At 47.4% G+C, this 21,851-nt stretch overlaps 1 long non-coding RNA gene across 1 annotated transcript in view; it reads left to right on the top strand.

Moving 5' to 3' along the window:
- The window catches only part of LOC115638197, a 208,019-nt gene that overhangs the window by 68,897 nt on the left and 117,271 nt on the right, over positions 1–21,851 (top strand). The window contains exon 3 of the long non-coding RNA XR_003997402.1: positions 19,196–19,202. This is a non-coding gene — a long non-coding RNA (uncharacterized LOC115638197). The remainder of the gene's footprint in view (positions 1–19,195; positions 19,203–21,851) is intronic.

The raw sequence follows: 21,851 nt of genomic DNA, 5'->3' as shown, positions 1-21,851 counted from the left end.
GGCATACATTTCTCATTCACACAAATAAATTGAGAATACAAACAGTAGTATTTTATATTGATCAAAAAAGCATTGCAAATTAAACCTTGCTAAGTTTTACAATTAATAACCAAGACAATTTACATTGAGACCCAGGCCTTCAATGTTTCTCTAATTTACTTTACATAGACACAATAGAGAATCCTGTCTCTTTCTACCTAAATCGTAAAACAAAGAGTTAGAGAGGGCCCAATTTGTAATGCATATGGGAAAACCAAATCTTATAGTCCCAGGGGATCATTTCTTTCTGCTATTTAAAAAAGGTGGCTAGCAGGATGAAATCAAATTATACTTTAATTCTTATGGGACATTATAAAATCCTGCTCCTACATATCCCCCTTTTGACACTAAGATTATTAATCGCCAGTGTCACTTCTTATTTAGTCCACGTAATAGAAAATACTGAGAGACGATTTGTGCCTGTGGCTTTAGCTTTGCATACATTTGTTTTATCCATCAGCACATTTTAAATATTTCAATTAAACACATACAATTTAAAACCAAAAACCCAATTAGGGGTAGTAACATTAGTATGCCAGTAGTTGTGGGAGACCATCCAGAAAATATGTTATACCAATGGTAGGCTGCAGGGCCGTCCTTAGCCATAGGCAGAATAGGCAGCCGCCTAGGGTACCAAAAGGTCTGGGGCACCGCTCTGCAGGGAGCCCAGACAGAGGGGAAGCAGTGGAGAATGTAAGAGCAGGGCTGCTGGGTCCTAGAGAGAGCCGAATGCAGCACAGTCTGAGGGAGGAGATTGGCTGCTGGGAAGTCTCTGGGAAGGGTAGGGGAAGGAACTCACCTGCAGCGGTGGCAGCTTATAGGGGCTCAAGGTGCTCAAGCACCAGGAATATTCAAGTCTGGGGGCTGTGCTCCACCAATATTTGGAGCTGGGTTTCTCCTCTACCCCCACCTCAGAACTTCCCTGGCTGAAAGAAAACAGCCAGTGCCTCTCTCCTTTGTTTGGGCTGCTTTTGCCTAAGGCTATAGAGATCATTGGGAGGCAGCCTATTGGAGCACTGGGGGAGGGGAAGAGGAAGAGAGGAGGGGGAAGGAGGCATACACATGCTTGGGAGCTGTATCCCCCGCCCCCCCGGCACTCAGTGGCAGCAGCAGGGATGGGGAGGCCACACATGATGGCAACCCCCCCGCCCTGGTACCCATCATAGGGGAGGCGAGTGGGCTTTCTGGACCTGAGAGAGTCACTAGGAGCATGTGCAGTGACTGTGGTGCAGAGTGAGTGTGCTGTGGGTGGGGGACAGGAGAGAGAGGAGGGGTCCCTTCCCTGGAGCTTGCTTCTGCCAGTAAGGAGGGGGGAGAGTCCTCTCTGGCCCCAGCTCTGGGCAGCCTGTCTGCATCCCAAGTTCCTTAGCCCTGCCCCACCCCAGAGCCTGCGCCCCCAGCACCCCAACCTTGAGCACTCTGCTGCAGTGTGAACCCCTCATCCCTAGCTCCATCCCAGAGCCCTCACTTGAGGGGAAAAACATGCAACTTAAATTTGGTGGTCAGTTTGGAGTATCATTGTGTTTAGCACAATACTTGATTATTTTACACCCTTTAAAGTATACAGGTGTTACAAAGTGGGAATGTTCTTAATGTTTTCTCTGAATACTGTGTGGGTGCCTCAGTTTCCCCTATGCATTTCTCAAGGATCTAGATGGTGGGATAAGGATGTGTGATTGTTGTAGAGCCCTAGAGTGCCAGTGTGATGCTGTTTGCACAGAGAATGGCTGAAACCCTGTCTCTGGGCAACTGATGGCCTGGGTCGCTCTCCTGCAAGGTGCCAACTGAAGGTGTTGGAGAACAAAGAGATCAGGTGGCCTCCTAATGCCTGGAAAAGAGACAAAGGCCAGAGGAGAGAGTGTCAGTGCCTGTTTGGACTTCCGGGAAGTGCATGGTGTGGAAGAGGATGCTGGGATGCTTTGGAACTACTCCATACAAAGCCAGTCAGGACTCTGGGGGAGCCTCCTCTCTCTGAGCATACTGTCTCCAGAGCAAGATGCTTACACTTTCCTGGGTCTGACCTCAGAGCATTCAGCATGCCCTTCCACACTGTGTGCTTTCCGCAGCAAGTCTGTCCAGGCAGGTCCTGGGGCAACCAGAGGTCCCTGCATCCCAACTCTGCAGTCAGACGTGACTGTCAGCCAGCCAGTAAAACAGAAGGTTTATTAGATGACAGGATCACAGTCTAAAACAAAGCTTGTAGGTACAGAAAACAGGATCCCTCAGTCACGTCCATCTTGGAGGGTGGGGAGCCTAGACCCAAGTTCTGGGCCTCTCCCCATTTCCCCAACCAGCTCCAAACTGACACTCCCTCCTCTAGCCTTTGTGTCTCTTCTGGATTTCATCTGATCTCTTTGTCCCCAGCACCTTCCGTTGGCACCTTGCAGGGGAAACTGAAGCACCCACACAGTATTCAGAGAAAACATTTAGAACATTCCCACATTTTCACAAGTGCAACAAAATATAATACTGTATATTGAAGCAGGCAAGTGCTGCTTCTGAGTTTACACTTTTAATTGACCCCTGTAATCTTGTGGTGCCAACGCATTGTAGCTTCATTTTATATCGGCTTACAGGGCGACAGCGGGGGGGAGGGGGGCAGGCACCACCATTTTGGGCACCACCAAAAATTATACAAACTTGCTGCCTATGCTCACCTGTGAGTGTGACTCTTTCCCCTGGCGTGAGGGCTGTCAGGGCTGTGTTGAGTGAGGTGCTGGGGGGGAGGTGAGGCTGGCTGCCTACCTGCTGAGGAATGACAGTGAAAGTAACTCACTTCCTCGCAGGCAGCCAGGATTGGAATGGTCAGACACGGCTGGGCTGGGGATAGCCAGATAGCATGTGCGAAAAATCAGGACAGGGGGTTGCGGTAGGGTGAGCAGATGTCCCACTTTTATAGAGACAGTCCCATATGTTGGGTCTTTTTCTTATATAGGCTCCTATTGCACCCCACCTCCCATCCTGATTTTTCACACTTGCTGTCTGGTCACCCTAGGTGGGGGTAATTGGTGCCTATATAAGACAAAGCCCCAAATATCGAGACTGGCCCTATAAAATCAGGACATCTGGATCTGGTCACCCTAGCTGGGGAGCGTCTCTCCCCCGGACTGGCAGTGATCCATCTCATCCGGGGGGAGCAGCACAGGGCAGGATGAGCTGCTGTGGCTCCATGGGTGCCCCGTCCCTGAGATCAGATGCTGTGCTAACTTCACCATGGTCCGTTGAGCTGGCGGTGGCGCCCATTGGTGTGTGACCAGACTTGAGGATTTGCTGCTGCTGTTGCCGCTCTGCACCCCAAGATGAGGATTTTGGGGTCCTGCAGTTTTCCACCTCTCCTCTTCTACTGCAGCTGTTGAACCAGCAGGCTGGGGGGGTGAGCCAAGCATGAAAGCAGTACTGTGTTGCCATTTTGATTGTCATTGAGCCAATTTTTTTGCTAAAAATGCTTGCTAAGAATCCTGAATTCAATTTCAATATATATTTTAAAAAAAAAATCAATATATCTTAGCCAAAAACAGAAAATTAAGTTGTTGACAATTATTTGTGACAATTTTGGAATGGGGAAGGGAGTGGGTCAGTTTTCATCAGAGAAACAAAAAATGTTGACTGACTTTCCTATAGCCTGTTACTGCTAAATAGAGTCCTCCAACAACTGTAATATGCTCATCTCCTTACTAGTGTATAGAGCAGGGGTCGGCAACCTACGGCACATGTGCCAAAGGTGGCACATGAGCTGATTTTTGATGACACGCAGTGGTGGGCTGAATGGCTCAAGCCCGCCGCTGCTCTGGGATTCCGGCTGCTGCCCCATTGCCACTCAGGGTCCCAGCTGCCAGCCCCACTCAGCACCTGCTGCTGGCCTGGAGACCCCCAAGGAACCCCAGGCTGGCAGCAGGCTGAGCAGGCCAGCGGCTGAGACCCCAGCTGAGCCACTCAACCCGCTGTCGGCCTGGGGTTCTATTCACTCAGCTGGCAACGGGCTGAGTGGGACTAAATTCAACGAAATAGGAAAACAAGAGCAACTAATGACAAAGTGCAAGAACCTAGAGCAGTGGTCACCAACCTTTTTCATCTGGCGTGCGCCAGACGAAGGACCGTGGTGGTGGACGAGCATCCGCAGAAATGCTGCCTAAATTCAATGGCAAGCAGTGTCATCCAGAGGCATTGGCGCCAAAATACCACCGAATTTCGGCGACATTTCTGCAGATGCTCGTCCTCCGGCCTGTGTGTGGGTGCACTGAGAAGCCCCTGTGGGCGCCATGGCAGCCGCGGGCACCACATTGTGGATCCCTGACCTAGAGAGCCTCCTGAAGCATGGTGATCATTTTGATTTAAATGGACTTGAACTGTACGAAGAACTGAGTTGTTGCCACATGCAAAATCAGTGATGGACATTGTACAGTTTATTCATACCAGCAAACTTGCCACTCATATTCTACTGACAATTCCTGTAACAGGAGCATCAGGAGAATAGAGTTTCTCAAAACTAAAGCTCATTAAAAACTATCTGCACTCTACAATGAGTCAGGAACCTTGACTGGTCTTGCTATTCTTACAATCGAACAAGACATCACTTTGTCTTTGTCATACGATGACATTATTACTGATTTTGCAGCCAAAAAAGCCAGAAAGACTACTTTTAATTAAAAACTAATCCTTGTTTCATTACCTCTTTATATAAATTTCCAATAAAATGTTGACAAATTTAAAAAAATATATTATTTGCATCATTCTGTCAAATCAGAATTTTTTCTATAGTGCGACTTTTTAGTGTTAGTTCATCAGTATTACAGTGTGCTTAATTAAGTTAAACTGGTTTTAGTAACATGCCTGTGGCAAGTTTTCCAATACTGTAAGCTTATGTGTGTGTTGCTAAGAGCAACACAGGCACAGGGGCACCAGTTTAATAATCCTGCCTAGGGCACCATAAATCCTAAGGACGGCCCTGGTAGGCTGTTAAGTTTTTCTGCAGTGGCAATTCTTAACATGTCCCCATTTGTGTGTATAATATAAATGGTCCAATTTTCCACATTTTTTTTTCTAGGAACTATGTTACCTTTTTACCTTTTAACAGATGATTGGTAACTGTTTGCCATTCAATGCCAAGATTGATAGAGAGCTGAGCTAAATCAGTGCTTACAATAAGCTGAGACTCTTTTGTTGTTGTTGTGGCAAATAGTAAAGGTGATTATTGGTAAACACAGTACTTACATTACATTTAAATTTGTCTTCTGGTGGGTTGCTAACACTTTCTAAACACTTTCCCCCAAGAGTTAACACATACATATAGCCCATTATACAGTACTTTGGATTATCTGAAAGACAAAAATAACATTTTTCCACCCCTTTTGGGGTGGCATTGATTATTACTTAAAAGATTCCTTTCTTTTACAAATATCCTTGCTGACTGCAGGCAAAACAGAGGAAATACCCCTATATTTTCTTGTGTTTTTTGCTCTATAAGCAGGCCAGGTTTTAATGGGTTCTACTTTTTAAGGGTTATGCGGAAATTATTCCACCGTTTGGTTATTAAATTCATGAGGTGGTATACCTCAAGTTTTTCCTTTTATATAGCAGATCAAGTTTGTAATGTTTTTCCTGCTGTGTTAAGCTTTAAGTTTATTCACAGGTAACAGCTGAGAAGCATCATTACCATATTACTTTAAAGGATTTTTCCAAAAATCATACACACTATAAGCTGTTACGGGGTACTTACTAACACTAAATTTATTTTAATGTATAATATTAACAATAACATTAGCATCAAATCTATTAAAGGTATCTTGTTATACCATGCCTTTTATGTAGGCAATTTGTTTGCTGACCAGGTATGTTCTTTATTTGCAGCTTCTTTTGTGCTGGCAGTTCTCACCTTTCTTTATCAGTTAGGTAATTTGCATCAACACAGGCTTGGCTTTTGGATTCAAAGCCCCAGCAGAGGTCAGAGACTTTGGCCACGTCCAGACTAGGTATTAAAATCGATTTTAGATACGCAACTTCAGCTACGGGAATAACGTAGCTGAAGTCGAATTTCTAAAATCGAGGTACTCACCTGTCTGGACGGCGCGGCATCGATGTCCGCGGCTCTCCGTGTCGATTCCGGAACTCCGTTCGGGTTGATGGAGTTCCGGAATCGATGTAAGCGCGCTCGGGGATCGATACATCGTGTCCAGACTAGACGCGATATATCGATCCCCGAGCAATCGATTTTAACCCGCTGATGCCGCGGGTTAGTCTGGACGTGCCCTCTGTCTTAACACACAGGGATCTGAAAAAGAAAACACAGCCTATTGCGGCTCTTTTTGGAGCCCTAATAGGATTTTAATTCAGCAGCACATTTCATTTGCATTTTTTTTTACCCCTTTCTACAATATACACTGCACATGGCCTAGGGAGAATGCACATTCCTTCTATACTATAACTTTTTAAAAACATTAGCCATATTAATTTTTACATAAGGTGTAACTGTTTCTTTTGTTCTTACAGAGTTTTCATGTATCCTTATAAAAATGACAGTCTGATTAAACAGAGCTATTTTAAGGCTCAGTGTTTTTAATATTGCTTCTTTTTGTTTTGTGCACCTCATCTCTGCTGTTGCTTCAAAGGGTCACTGTTAATTTCTTATTCTTTCATTACAGCTTTTATCTGCTATTGTTTCAAAAAAAAAACCAACCAAACAAATAGACTTCAGAATCTCTCCCTATTCTCCTGATTTTGACCTCCCTATTGCAGCCATGACTTGGTCTTTATTTAAAAACATTTTAATTTTTGTAAAGAATCAAGTTACCCCTTAAGGGTTAAATGCTAAATCCCAAAGCCAAACAGCACTAATTACCTGGGTCTTGCAAAAAGGTCTGTCAGTTTTGCTACTTTGAATTAAAGAGTCAAATGAATTTTTAGTGGCATTAAAAACAAAAACAAAATCAATTTATCTCACACCTAGAAAACTGGAGTTTTACAAAGCAGATGTGTTGGTTTAGATTCCTAGAACATACACATTATTTTTCATTAACATTTCTTTACACTGCTTTGTTTTTACATAGCTGTATATATATATGGATTATTTAAAGTCATTCTTCTGGAAAAAGAGCCCATTTTCCCTTCAGAATGGCTGCAAAGAAACCAATAATTCTTTCTCTTTAACATGGTCCTTTTTAACATTTTCCACAAAGTTTAACTGCTTAATTCTCTTCAGCCTCTGTAGAGTTAACTTTTCACTCCTTTCTTAAATCACTTGTTTATGTCCCAAAATGACACCTTTATCACTCAGATTTCACCATTTTAAGTATTGTTCCAGGGGTTCATGCCTGCACTTGCTGCTTTTCTTACTCCTGACACTATTCCCTTAGGGCTTTCAACCTGTTTCTTTATCTGTTGCTTGCCTGCTTGTCTGGGCCCGATCCTGCTTTTTCCAATGAACCGTTTGTGAGTGATACTGTGGTCATTTCACAATTTTGAAAGAAATGTTCAAGGAAAGGGGCCAGGAAGGGTAGGAGCTAGTGGAGGAGCCCCCCCTCCTTGCTGAATTGGTAGTGGAACACTACAGAATCATTTTTTGAGGCAGACAACAAAGGGGAACAGAACAAGGGGCTTTTTGTCCTTTTTACAATGAGATGGGAGTATGAAGGGGGTTGGATCGATCTGGGGTTTGGAGAACGGGGTAAAGGGGAGAGCTCAGTCTGGTGGTGGGAGAGGAGGCTTTTAATAAAGCTTTTAACGTATTATTTGAATATTTGAGAGAGGCGAATTTTGAGTTTGTCCACCTATGATTTGCCTCTTGCCACCACTGCATGAAACAATTAACCTCTCCTTTAGCCAATTTAGTTTTAGGTTGGCCGAGTTTGTCCTTTAAGACGTCCACTCAGTCTTTGTTCCAAGATTTTAATAGTGGCCACTGAGTTTTGGGATCTCCCTGAGTTAGCCTAGACCATTTTTCCAGAAATTTACGGGAGTCTGGACCCTTTTTACAGGAGTCCAGACCCATCCTAAATACATAAAATGAGCTGGCGTTCATTTAGGGAAATGTCCTGACTTAGACGTCTGGTTACCAATACAGAAGGACTTCACACACTAATCACACAAGAAGGAAATTCGGGTTCCTCAGAGCGATGCCCAGTGCAACACACAAAAGGAGCCCACAGGCTATTGCCTCAATCGCCCTTGCTTTCACACCAGTGGTTTTTCCCAAAGTGCAGTGCAGCTGCGATTGTGCAGATTCCACTCACTCAGACTGCGGAGACAGGAACCCCTTGGTCGGTCTATCCCCGGACGGAGACGGCACCCAGACTCAAACGCTCCACAAGAGGACGGATAGACATAGAGATAGGACAGTCCTCAGTCCGGACAAAACACAAAAATAATTACCTGACCAAATTCCTGATGTCAGATCCCAGGATCCCTACCAGAACAGAGTTTGAACCAACAGGTTTGATGGCGTAGACCTCACTGTGGCTGTGCGCCTTTCCGCTCTAGTGGAGGATCACTCGGGCCAAATACCCAGGTGCCGGCTGCCATGGTCATCGTACAAAAACGGTCAGGAATCACACAGCCCCAGTGAAGACGGTTGTCATCTCGGTGGAACCTCCAAATTGTGAAAATTAGAATCAGGACTCACAATTTGTCAGACCACTCTGTTTTATTAGCGCAGCGCTCCACCAATAACACCCAGATAATGTGAGTAGCCATGCAAGACCCAAATAGTCTTATTTATACAGATAAAAGAGCAGGAATTAGACAAAGGGACAAAGAAAGCAAAACAGTAAAGTTCACCTGGGGCACATCATGCATATCCTACTTCCTTACTAACTCTTATCAATCTAAGGCTAATACTTCACCAATTGCCCTTAAACGGTGCTGTCATGGTATAATCCCCACTCTGAACCTTAGGGTCCAAAAAGATGGGGTACCAGCATGAATTCCTCTAAGCTTAATTACCAGCTTAGAACCTGTAGCGCTGCCACCAACCAGGAATTCCAGTGCCTGGTACATTCTGGTCCCCCCAAAACCTGGCCCGGGGACCGCCAAGACCCAGACCCTCTGGATCTTAACACATGGAAAGTAAACCCTTTCCTTCACTGTTGCCTCTCCCAGATTTCCCCTCCCTGGGTTACCCTGGAATACCATTGTGATTCAAAGCCCTTGAATCCTGAAACAGAGAGGAAAATGCACCTTCCCCCCTCCTTCTCTCTTCCCCTCCAAGATTCTTCCTGAGAGAAAGTAATCCTGGCACAGAGAGAAATCAGCCTCTCTCTCCCCCTTCCTTCCTTTCTCCCCACCAATTCCCTGGTGAATCCAGACCCAGTCCCCTGGGATCTCACCAGAATAAAAAAACAATCAGGTTCTTAAACAAGAAAAGCTTTTAATTAAAGAAAGAAAAAACAGGAAAAATTATCTTTGTAAATTTAAAATGTAATAGGTACAGGGTTTTTTAGCTATAGACACTGGGAACACCCTCCCAGCCAAAGTATACAAGTACAAATTAAAATCTTTTCAGCAAAATACCAGTTTGAACTCCTTTCAGCCAAATACACATTTGTAAATAAAGAAAACAAACATAAGCCTAACTCGCTTTATCTACCTAGTACTCACTATTTGGAATCTATAAGAACCTGTATCAGGGAGATTGGAGAGAAACCTGGTTGCACGTCTGGTCCCTCTGAGCCCCCAGAGTGAACAACCACCAAAACGAACAGCACAGCACAAAAACTTCCCTCCCTCAAGATTTGAAAGTATCCTGTCCTCTGATTGGTCCTCAGGTCAGGTGACAGCCAGGCTCACTGATCTTGTTAACCCTTTCCAGGCAAAAGAGATATGAAGCAGTTTTGTTCCATTAACTCTTACTTATCTGTTTATGACAGGTGCAATTGTTCTGTGTTACTGTCTGTATTCCTGACACCTTGATTGCAGCATTCCAACAGTTTTGCTTAAAGGTACAGACAGCATTTCTTTAATCCTTTCTATTTTCACAATGTAATTTATTCTACTTTCACACAATCAAATCAGGGAGTCCCATCTTCTGTGTGATCTGCAACTGTCTGGACCAGAGTGGGGTGGAGCTAAGGAGAGAGCAGGATCCCACAAAGAGTCAGGGAGCAGAGCTGCACAGGTGTAGTGCCAGAAACTGCTACATGTAAGAATTTGCAACCTGTAACAGTTACTGATACCTGAGGGACATTTTGGAGCATGAGCTTTCGTGGGTGAATGCATCTAACGAAGTGGGTATTCACCCACAAAAGCTCATGCTCCAAAACGTTTGTTAGTCTATAAGGTGCCACAAGACTCTTTGCTGCTTTTACAGATCCAGACTAACATGGCTACCCCTCTGATACTTGATACCTGAGGTTGTTCTTATTTGCTGACTTGTTCTAATTTGCTAAAACTTGACAGTGGTTTCTCTAGCAAAGACCAGTCCCTGTCCCCTTGGTCCAGACATTCGCATTCACATCAGGCTTCAAGTTGAGAATCATTTCCCATTCCTGCTCTGTGGGAGGGGAGACTTTTAAACGTGCTCTCTGTGCAACTGCACATGGCTAAGCAAAGAGAACAAACCCAAAATCCCCCCCCAAGTGCTTTGGGAGCCAGGTTTGCTGTGGGAAATCTTCAAGCCTGGGCATTGTGATTATTGACCACTTCATCGTGATTATTTATTCTTTAGTATTGAAGCCTTATTATACTCACAGCTGAGTGGTTAAGGTGTTAGAATTGATAAATCCAATAATATTCCCCTCTGTAGGTTTGAATCCTGCTCAAAACCTCTCACCCAAGCAATACCTTTATACAAACTGATGCTCTCAATTCTCTCCCCACTGCAAGTAAATCCTGTTCTGCTCCTTTCATAGAGATGCCTGGGACACCACCTCACACTGTGTCCCTGAGGTGTCAGGCAAACACTCAGTCTCTGCCACTCACCTGATGCCCTATAGATCAGCCATAGCCCTGGTTCCGCTTCTCTCTTTAGAGCATGAAAGGAACCGAGTTAGTGAATGCAGGGGTGCTATGAGGCTGCAGAACCAACAGGGGGGAAAAAAAGTTGCTCAGCACCCACTGGCAGCCAGCTCTGCCCCTGCTTCGGGCCTTGTGGACAAGCTCCTTCCAGGACCGGTGCTAGGGTTTTGAGTGCCCTAGGTGGATAGCAATTTCGCCACCCCATGTGCTGGTCCAGCGGCTCTGGTGGAGCTGCCGCAGTGGTGCCTGCGGAGGGTCCAGTGCTCCACGGCTCCAGTGGAGCTGTCACAGTGGTGTCTGCGGGAGGTACACCGGAGCCGCGCAAGCAGCCGACTGTCCGCAGGCACGACTGCGGCAGCTCCACGGGAGCTGCCTGCCGACCCCTCCGGACACTCTGGGCTTCTGGCTGCCACGGCGGCGCCCTGACCCAGGGGGACACCCTGGACTGCCGTCTGCCGCAGCGGCGCCCTGACCCAGGGGTCATCCTGGACTGCGGGCTGCCACGGCAGCACCCTGACCCAGGGGACCCCCTGGACTGCCGGCTGCCGTGGAGGCGCCCTGACCCAGGGGACACCCTGGACTGCCCACTGCTGCCGGCAGCTCAGACTCCCTCTCTGTCCCAGCAGCAGCGGCTGCTCAACCATTTAAAAAAAATTGGGGGCGGGGGCTTTTTGGCGCCCTCAAATCTCGGCGCCCTAGGCAACCGCCTAGTCCTCCTAAATGGTTGCACCAGCTCTGGCTCCTGCTCTTCCCCTTCAGCACCTCCCCCTGCAGTGATCAGCTGTTCAGTGGGGTGCAGGGAGAGGAATGGAGAAGGAAGATGCAGGGCAGGAAGGGGTGGGACTTGGGGGAAGGGATGGAGTGGGGAAGGGCAGAAAGGGGGGGATTTGTCCCAGGTCCTGCACCCCTCTAGGGCCAGCCCTGAAGGGAGGCACTGACTATTACAGTGGCAATAAAACTGACAAGCATTGCTGGGGAGACTGAAGATCAGCTCTCATCAGGTCTCTTCTCTTCCCCAAGGTGAGCCAGACACTGCTCTCTCCTGACTCTCACTCTAGCAGCTGGACGCCAAGGAGCCATTTCCCCACAGGAAGTGCATTGAGTGCCCCTGTGGTGCTGGGGGGGCTGGTGCTGCTGCTGCCTGTGGGGCTGGCAGGGGGGTTGATGTCTGCACAGACTCTCAGCTGCCAGGCCGGAGGAGGCACTCGAGACCTTACCAGACTGGCTCAGAGAAGATGAGGGGTTGACAGACCAATACATACTTTCTCCAGAGCCCAGAGCAGCATCCACCCATGCAGCCAGACAATGAGCATTTACCACAGCATGGAGCCAAGGGGGAGGTGTCAGCTGCTGTTCCAGCTCCTCGCGGACAGGCCCTGTCAGCCAACAGACACTTCTTACTCACCACAGCTAAGGTTGTCTGGTTCCTCTCGTGGGAGAAGTATGGAGCAGCCATTTGTTTTCCTGTTTGTGCTCCTCTGTGATGTGAAAATCGGGGAGGGGAGGTGGAAGCCCCACTTCCCTTCCTAAATGACCTCCAGTGGGGGAAGCCAGGATAACAAGGTGGGGCAGCAAGTGGTGGCCAGACTCTTACTGTCAGGGTCTAGTCTAGCTCATGGTCCAGCTCAACTTCCTTCCCACATCACTGGCCCCCAGTTCCCTTCTGCCACCAGGTCAACCCGGGAACTAAGGCAGGAATGGTGTGAGGAAGCACGTCAAGCTGAGCATGGCAGGCAAAAGCGAGTCTTGTCTTCATGGGCTGTTCACAATGACGTCCTTTTTGTGTGCCATGGCCATGGCCGATAAAAACATCCCAGATAGAGAAGCAGCAGGCCAAAAAAGCATGACGCAGGTACCAAAGTAGCTCAGTGAGGCAAGTATTAGTGTGAAAATCTAAAGGTCCCTGGTTCAATCCCTGGCTTTAACAGCCCTTTTATCTTTCTTTGCGTGGAGGTGGCTTGTTTTCTGGGAGCACAGCAGCACCTTTACCTGAGGTGAGTCCCTGATTTTGAGATCCCCAACAAGAAAATGGAGCATGGACTTCTGCCCCAGTTGGCCCACCTGACCTTTTAAAATCAGAGATGGGAGCTGTATTTCCCATGTGACTAATTGGTTGACCCAATATGGTGGGAAGAGCGTGAGGCAGGGTGGCCCTCGGAGATGGTGCCAGAGGGGGCAGGGATTGGGGACAAAAGCTCCTCTCCACAGCTGAGCGAGGGCAGTACTGGATAAGGGGCATCTGTAAAAGTGTCCACGTGGAACGTGGCAGGGATTGGAGGGCCCAGGAGGAGATTGTAGGATGTTCAGTGACTTGGAGAAGCTGGACTTGGACATGGTGTGCATTCAGGAAATGCACAGTAACAGCTTTAGGGTGGCTTGATGGGCAGAGGGTGATTGGAGGAAGGGCCTGTCTTTCTGGCCCTCCTGGCCAGGGAAGAATGATGAGGTTGGAGTCTTGTTCTTCACATTTGCAGTGCTCCATGGCACTTGTTACCGCTAGATTAGTGTTTATGGTCCCCAGTTAAGGTGTGAAAGGAACTGGCTCCCTTCCTCTGGACTACACAGTGTTTGGTGTAGGGGGTGGATTTTAATTGTGTCAGACGGCCTGAGGACCGCTGGTCCCATTTTCCCAACTGTCAGAGGAAACTCTTCTATGATGACCACTCCCTGGTGCAGGTTTGTAGTGAGGTCGGTTTAGAGGACATGTCTCTCCGTAGTGGAACCAGTGGAGGGCAGGAGGTAGCCTCCAATTCCTCTGATCTGAGCAGGGATAGGCCAGGAGTCACACTGATTTACGTGAAAGAGAGCACGTCGACTGCCCAGTTGCCACCCTCTTCCTCTTGCCCAGGTTTAATAGTCATGGATAGGCAGGAGGGAGGAAGAGTCCCAGGCTGGACCCCAGTACACCTCTCCTCCTCTGGGCATCTGAAGCAGAGGCAGCTGGTGCTGACAGCTCCAAGGGAAGGCTTAAAAGCCACAGAGCAACTGAGTGTGGGGCAAGAGGAGGGGAGGATTTACTGCAAGAGGATTTTTCCCAGCTGCTGAGAAGCACAGAAGTACCCGGTGTTTGCTCTTGCGATGAAAGGGGTTAATACATTTAGGCGGCCTGGCTAGCTCAGCTGGCAGCAACTCATAGACTCATAGACTCTAGGACTGGAAGGGACCTCGAGAGGTCATCGAGTCCAGTCCCCTGCCCTCATGGCAGGACCAAATACTGTCTAGACCATCCCCGATAGACATTTATCTAACCTACTCTTAAATATCTCCAGTGATGGAGATTCCACAACTTCCCTAGGCAATCTATTCCAGTGTTTGACTACCCTGACAGTTAGGAACTTTTTCCTAATGTCCAGCCTAAATCTCCCTTGCTGCAGTTTAAGCCCATTGCTTCTTGTTCTATCATTGGAGGCTAAGGTGAACAAGTTTTCTCCCTCCTCCTGATGACACCCTTTTAGATACCTGAAAACTGCTATCATGTCCCCTCTCAGTCTTCTCTTTTCCAAACTAAACAAACCCAATTCCTTCAGTCCTTCCTTCATAGGTCATGTTCTCAAGACCTTTAATCATTCTTGTTGCTCTTCTCTGGACCCTCTCCAATTTCTCCACATCTTTCTTGAAATGCGGTGCCCAGAACTGGACACAATACTCCAGTTGAGGCCTAACCAGCGCAGAGTAAAGCGGAAGAATGACTTCTCGTGTCTTGTTTACAACACACCTGTTAATGCATCCCAGAATCATGTTTGCTTTTTTTGCAACAGTATCACACTGTTGACTCATATTAAGCTTGTGGTCCACTATGACCCCTAGATCTCTTTCTGCCATACTCCTTCCTAGACAGTCTCTTCCCATTCTGTATGTGTGAAACTGATTGTTCCTTCCTAAGTGGAGCACTTTGCATTTATCTTTATTGAACTTCATCCTGTTTACCTCAGACCATTTCTCCAATTTGTCCAGATCGTTTTGAATTTTGACCCTGTCCTCCAGAGCAGTTGCAATCCCTCCCAGTTTGGTATCGTCCGCAAACTTAATAAGCGTACTTTCTATGCCAACATCTAAATCGTTGATGAAGATATTGAACAGAACCGGTCCCAAAACAGACCCCTGCGGAACCCCACTTGTTATACCTTTCCAGCAGGATTGGGAGCCATTAACAACTACTCTCTGAGTACGGTTATCCAGCCAGTTATGCACCCACCTTATAGTAGCCCCATCTAAATTGTACTTTCCTAGCTTATCTATAAGAATATCATGCGAAACTGTATCAAATGCCTTACTAAAGTCTAGGTATATCACATCCACCTGCTTCTCCCTTATCCACAAGGCTCGTTATCCTATCAAAGAACGCTATCAGATTAGTTTGACATGATTTGTTCTTTACAAATCCATGCTGGCTATTCCCTATCACCTTACCACCTTCCAAGTGTTTGCAGATGATTTCTTTGATTACCTGCTCCATTATCTTCCCTGGCACAGAAGTTAAACTAACTGGTCTGTAGTTTCCCGGGTTGTTTTTATTTCCCTTTTTATAGATGGGCACTATATTTGCCCCCTTCCAGTCTTCTGGAATCTCCCCCGTCTCCCATGATTTCCCAAAGATAATAGCTAGAGGCTCAGATACCTCTTCCATTAACTCCTTGAGTATTCTAGGATGCATTCCATCAGGCCCTGGTGACTTGCAGGCATCTAACTTTTCTAAGTGATTTTCTACTTGCTCTTTCCTTATTTTCTCTTCTAAACCTACCCTCTTCCCGTAAGCATTCACTATACTAGACATTCCTTCAGACTTCTCAGTGAAGACCGAAACAAAGAAGTCATTAAGCATCTCTGCCATTTCCAAGTCTCCCGTTACTGTTACCCCCTCCTCATTGAGCAGTGGGCCTACCCTGTCCTTAGTCTTCCTCTTGCTTCTAATGTATTGATAAAAAGTCTTCTTGTTTCCCTTTATTCCCATAGCTAGTTTGAAGTTCATTTTGTGCTTGCTTTCTAATCTTGCCTCTGCATTCCTGTGTTATTTGCCTATATTCATCCTTCGTGATCTGACCTAGTTTCCATTTTTTATATGACGCCTTTTTATTTTGTAGGTCACGCAAGATCTCAAGGGTAAGCCAAGGTGGTCTTTTGCCACATTTTCTATCTTTCCTAACCATCGGAATAACTTGCTTTTGGGCCCTTAATAGCGTCCCTTTGAAAAACTGCCAACTTTCCTCAGTTGTTTTTCCCCTCAGTCTTAATTCCCATGGGACCTTGCCTATCAGCTCTCTGAGCTTACCAAAATCCGCCTTCCTGAAATCCATTGTCTCTATTCTGCTGTACTCCCTTCTACCTTTCCTTAGAATTGCAAAATCTATGATTTCATGATCACTTTCACCCAAGCTTCCTTCTACTTTTAATTCTCAACAAGTTCCTCCCTATTGGTTAAAATCAAGTCTAGAACAGCTTCCCCCCTAGTAGCTTTTTCAACTTTCTGAAATAAAAAGTTGTCTGCAATGCAGTCCAGGAACTTATTGGATAGTCTGTGCCCCGCGGTGTTATTTTCCCAACATATATCTGGATAGTTGAAGTCCCCCATCACCACCAAATCTTGGGCTTTGGATGATTTTGTTAGTTGTTTGAAAAAAGCCTCATCCACCTCTTCCGCCTGATTAGGTGGCCTGTAGTAGACTCCCAGCACGACATCACCTGTGTTTTTTACCCCTTTTAGCCTAACCCAGAGACTCTCCACCCTTCCGTCTCCTATGTCCATCTCCACCTCAGTCCAAGTGTGTACATTTTTAATATATAAGGCAACACCTCCTCCCTTTTTCCCCTGTCTATCCTTCCTGAGCAAACTATACCCATCCACACCAACATTCCAGTCGTGTGTATTATCCCACCAAGTTTCAGTAATGCCAATAATGTCATAGTTGTATTTATTTATTAGCACTTCCAGTTCTTCCTGCTTATTACCCATACTTCTTGCATTTGTATAAAGGCATCTAAGATACTGGTTTGATCTTGCCTCCCAGCTTTGCCCTGACCCTCCTTCCTCTCTGCCATTATAGCCCGTGCTCCCTCCTGTTTCCAACCCATCTCCCAGGTCTTGTTCCCCACTTACCTGTGGGCTTTGCTCACCTGTCCCCGTCGAACCTAGTTTAAAGCCCTCCTTACTAGGTTAGCCAGTCTGTGCGCAAATAAGGCCTTTCCCCGCTTCGAAAGGTGAACGCCATCTGTTCCTAGCAGTCCTTCCTCAAACGGCATCCCGTGGTCGAGGAAGCCAAAGCCCTCCTGGTGACACCATCTTCGCAGCCAGGCATTCACCTCCACGATGCATCTGTTTCTGCCCGGACCCCTACCTTCAACAGGAAGAATCGAAGAGAATACCACCTGCGCTCCAAACTCCTTAACCCGTACTCCCAGAGCCCTGTAGTCACTCTTGATCTGCTCAGCGTCACACCTCGCAGTATCATTTGTGCCCACATGGATGAGTAGCATGGGATAGTAGTCAGAAGGCCGGATAATCCTCGACAAAGCCTCTGTAACATCTCGGATACGGGCCCCTGACAGGCAGCATACCTCCCAGGATGAATGGTCAGGGCGACAGATGGGTGTCTCCGTCCCCCTCAGCAGAGAGTCTCCAACCACCACTACCCTACGTTTCTTATCAGTGGTGGCAGCAGACCTCCCAGCCTTAGGGGTACGAGGCTTCACCCCCTTTACTGCTGGGGGTGATTTCTTCTCTCCTGTATCAAGAAGAGCATAATGGTTATCTTTTACCACAACAGGAGGGTTCGCAGCAGCAGTGGAGCACTGCCTGCTGCTAGAAGTAACCAGCTGGCTGTGTCCACCCTGAGCCTCCTCCTCCACTGGTGTGTCAGATACACCCTGAGGCATCTCCTCCTTCACTGGAGTGTCAGTAGTCCTGTCAACTGGGACAGCACCATCAGCTGTCTCCACATGAATACTGTCCAGGAATTGCTCATGGACATAGATGTTCCTCAGCCTAGCCACCTCCTCCTGTAGCTCTCCCACCTGCTGCCTGAGAGATTCCACCAGTAGGCACCTTTCACATTGGATGCCACCCCCAGCCTGGATATCAGTAAGTGGAAATTGCAAATTACAGTCTTTGCAAGCCCACACCAGAATCTGGGTAAAAGCATGCATGCTTTGGTGCTCTGTCTGGCTACAGGCGCAGGTGGAGGAGACAGAAGCAGTGCTGGCACAGGTGTTGCGGGTCCTCCTCACCATTGTAAGCCTCCCTCTGTCAAACTCTTGCAAATTCCCATCTACAGCTCCCTGTCCGCTTCTCTCTGCTGTAAACAGAAAGGTTTTCGATGTGGCTCAGGTTATGAGTTCAGGGGACCAATGGGTCCCAGAGGAGACCGACAAGGGACCCCCCTCCCTTCCTACTCCCCTTCCAAACTCCCTTGCAAAACTCCCTGTTAGCAGCTCCTGTTCGCTCCTCTGGCTCTTACTCTGAAGGTTGAAGTTACAATTCCCTGTCTGGGTGCTAGGGGCTCCTCTTCAACAATACAACACACAATCTGCTTAAGCCCCCACCCAGTAACCTGGGGAAACTAGCCGTGGCCACTGGGTCCCTCTAAGAGGCGATACTTTCCCCACTCACACGCACTGAGTGTAGAAAAGAAACTTTAAGAAAAAGGAGGAAACTCACCTTGTATTAACTTGGGAAAACACCACAATGAGGATTCATAACACAACACTTTGAGCAAAACACCACCCACAGCCCTCTGGGCAGTGGCCTTTTGCCTCCAGCTCTTAAATCCAGACACCAAAAGCTCTGTGGATGTGCCCCTCCCTCCACTGCACCTCATACACAGCTGCTGCTCTGGGTCAATGAAAACCCAGAGTTCACCTCTCACCTCCTGGGGGGAAAGCCCCTTTCTCCCTCCACTGTCTGGCCATATTGCCGGCCACTTCCTGTTCCACCCTGTCACCGCTCTGCTGGCCCCCTCTGCTCTGGGACATCTTGTGGTCCCGCCAGGAGTGGAACAGGCTCCCTAAAAGTAGTGGCCACCAGAGCCTGAACAGTAGCTCCACCCCTTCCACTCGAGGCCACGCCCCTGCACCATCCCTTCTCCTGAAGGCCCCGCTCCTGTGCGGCCTCTTCCCCCTAAGACCCCACCTCCCGCTCACTGCTCTCGGCCCCCTCCTCCCTCACTCGCCCTTACGGTCATTACAAAGTGGCAAGGCCGAGCTCTCCCATTTTTAAAAGTTCTGGGGTGTTGTTCCCCCCTGTTCAGGCACCCCTGGGTCCCTGCACTTCACACAGCTCTCCCTGATTTCAGCTGTTAGTGAGGGAGCCTCACTGCTAGCACAGACTGGGTAGTTTGTTGGATGAGAGACACTGTCCCAAAGCAGGACTAATGCTTAGACCTGGTGATCAGTGATTTCAGATCTGTTGGTCTGCAGCAAGACTCTACAGTGAGTCTTAATCAGCTCTGTTATTACACAGGGACGAACAAAAGGGTCAAATGGTGCCTGGAAGCCTTAATAAGAATCCACCCCACCAAGTACAACGCTTGTCGCTACCTGCTCTCAACTTCACTGAGAATGTTTTGGGGTCACTCCTCACCTTTATCAACCTAGGGAGAACCACAGTTAACAGGTTCTCCAGTGGCACAATTGGTTAGCACACAGTAGTTATAGGGCAGTGCTGAGAAGAGCTAGGCTGAGGTTGTGAGTTCAAACCTCAGCTGGAGCACAGGTTTTCATTAACCAAATGGCATCACCCCCTCGTTTGGTCCTGTGGAATGTACAATTCCAGCCCAGGGGACACTGAGGCAGGGGAGAAGTTAGAAATGCCCCCTTCACTTATTAGCTCCTCTCCAGAGGGCAAGTCAGAATCTACAATCCCTTCTCCCCCACCAGCCCCTGTGCCAGGATCCCTCTGGCAGAGCCAAGAGTCCTGCCCATGGCATCTGTACTATTGACAAACATTAAGTGACAGGGACAAAACACTCAAATCCCGCCTGTTGCAGGGAGCCAGGTTTGTGCTTCAAATTCTGTCGTTCATACATTTCCAGGCCAGGGAATATCCCACAACAGCATTTAATGGGAAGCTGCCTGCAGAACAGTTACACTGCACAGAGCTGCTATGGAGGAAGGGTGGGAATTGGTAACATTTTGAGGATTGTTTGGGAAATGAGCCTTTTTTTGTGAGGTTAATAACTATCTCCTCAACTTTATTTATTCAATTTAAAAATTGGTGTCACTTGATTTTTGCATCTCCCTGTGAAAATACAACTGGCACATGTGGCTTTCTACAGGGGGTCATGATGTTAAAGTTGGGGAATTCAGTCTCTGTACTTCTGGGGGAGTGTTGCTTTTTTAAACTGCCTCACTGCCAGGCACACTGGGCTGTTAGCTGCACCCACTGTCCTTGCCAGGGGCCCTTGCTGAACCCTGGGCGGCTGCACTGCCGTGCTGGGGTTACTCTGCAGGGGGAGAAGCTGCTGGGGAACAATGTAGAGCAGGTGCAGGAAGGAGACGGGGTCACTATTCACATTCTGAACTGCATAATTTTCCAAATTTGGGAATAGATTCATAGATTCATCCTCCAGCAAGTGACTCCATGCCCCACGCTGCAGAGGAAGACAAATGTCTGAGAACAATTCTAAGGGGAAGGTGAATGCAGAGCTATGACACTGGAGATGCCCAGACTTCCAATGGGGGCAGTGTGGAAATTAATAATGGGAAGATCATTTGTGAAATTAGCCACCACTGACAAGATTTGTCTCTGTTCCTATTTTACGCTGTGGTCTTAGTTAGAGGAATCAGTACAGATTTTTTACTATATTCGTTAAACACTTAATTTTATGTAACCAAGCGAAAAACTTAGTGTCACTTATTTTTTCTCTGTCCTAGCAAGAATGAATTGAATTTTGTGACTTTATGGAAAGTGCAGCGAGATTAAATGCAGGGAATTCAGTCTCTGTGTTTGTGAGCTGATGTTTTCCTCTCACAGGTCAGTGCCTGCATTGAAATACCAAGAGAAATCTAAGGGCTGGTGTACGCTGGGCACTTAACTGGCAGAGCGACGTCTCTCAGGGTGTGATCTCCCCCGCAACCCACAGAGTTAAGGTGACCTAAGCCCTGGTTCGATAGTGCTAAAGAAAAGGAGAACTGTTCTGTCAATGTAGCTATTACAGGGATGGGAAAACCCCTCCAGTCACTGTCTGCTCCAGAGAGCTATAGCAGTACCACAGCAGTGTTTTAAGTGTAGACAAAGTGAAACTAGATCTGGCTCCAGTTCACACTGTGGATGCTTAGACACTAAGAGTGCAATAATAACAACAACAACAACACCACAGTGCTTGCATAGTTGGCAGGATTTGAACCTGCACAGGGAAACCCCAATGGATTTCTACTCTATCACCTTAAACACTCAGCCACAACTACTTAACATGTATTTGTTTCACTACATGATGATTCTGTTCTCACTGAATTGTCATTCCAATTGTTTGCTCAGATCAGCTTCCCCAGCACACTCATGGCTGCGCATCAGTGTAAGTGTGTCCTTGGCTGAACAGCGAGAATTCCTGCCCATTTCCCTTCTGGCTGGAGCAGGATGACAGTGTGTTTGTGTTAACGACATTGCTGTAGATTGTTGTTCCTTCCCCACTCTGATAATTCAGATAGTCTCTTTCCTAGTCAAATCTCCAGCACATCGTTCCAATAGCTGGGGGCAGGATTTCTCTGGGGCACTGAAATGTTTCAGGGGATTGGTGTGTGAGCTTAGCTTTGCATTCCACCCTTGATGTTTCATGGATGAACAACAGCAGCAGAAAGAAAGAGCCGAGCCAATATCTCCCTGGCAGGGATGCAGGTGCCACGACTCCTCTGTCTGCCCATCACGATTGCAGGAGAGA

This window comes from Gopherus evgoodei, chromosome 21 (genome assembly GCF_007399415.2).
Source record: "Gopherus evgoodei ecotype Sinaloan lineage chromosome 21, rGopEvg1_v1.p, whole genome shotgun sequence".
Classification (NCBI taxonomy): domain Eukaryota; kingdom Metazoa; phylum Chordata; order Testudines; family Testudinidae; genus Gopherus; species Gopherus evgoodei.
The sequence above is the reverse complement of the archived record's forward strand: the minus strand, read 5'-3'. Positions and strand labels throughout refer to the sequence as shown.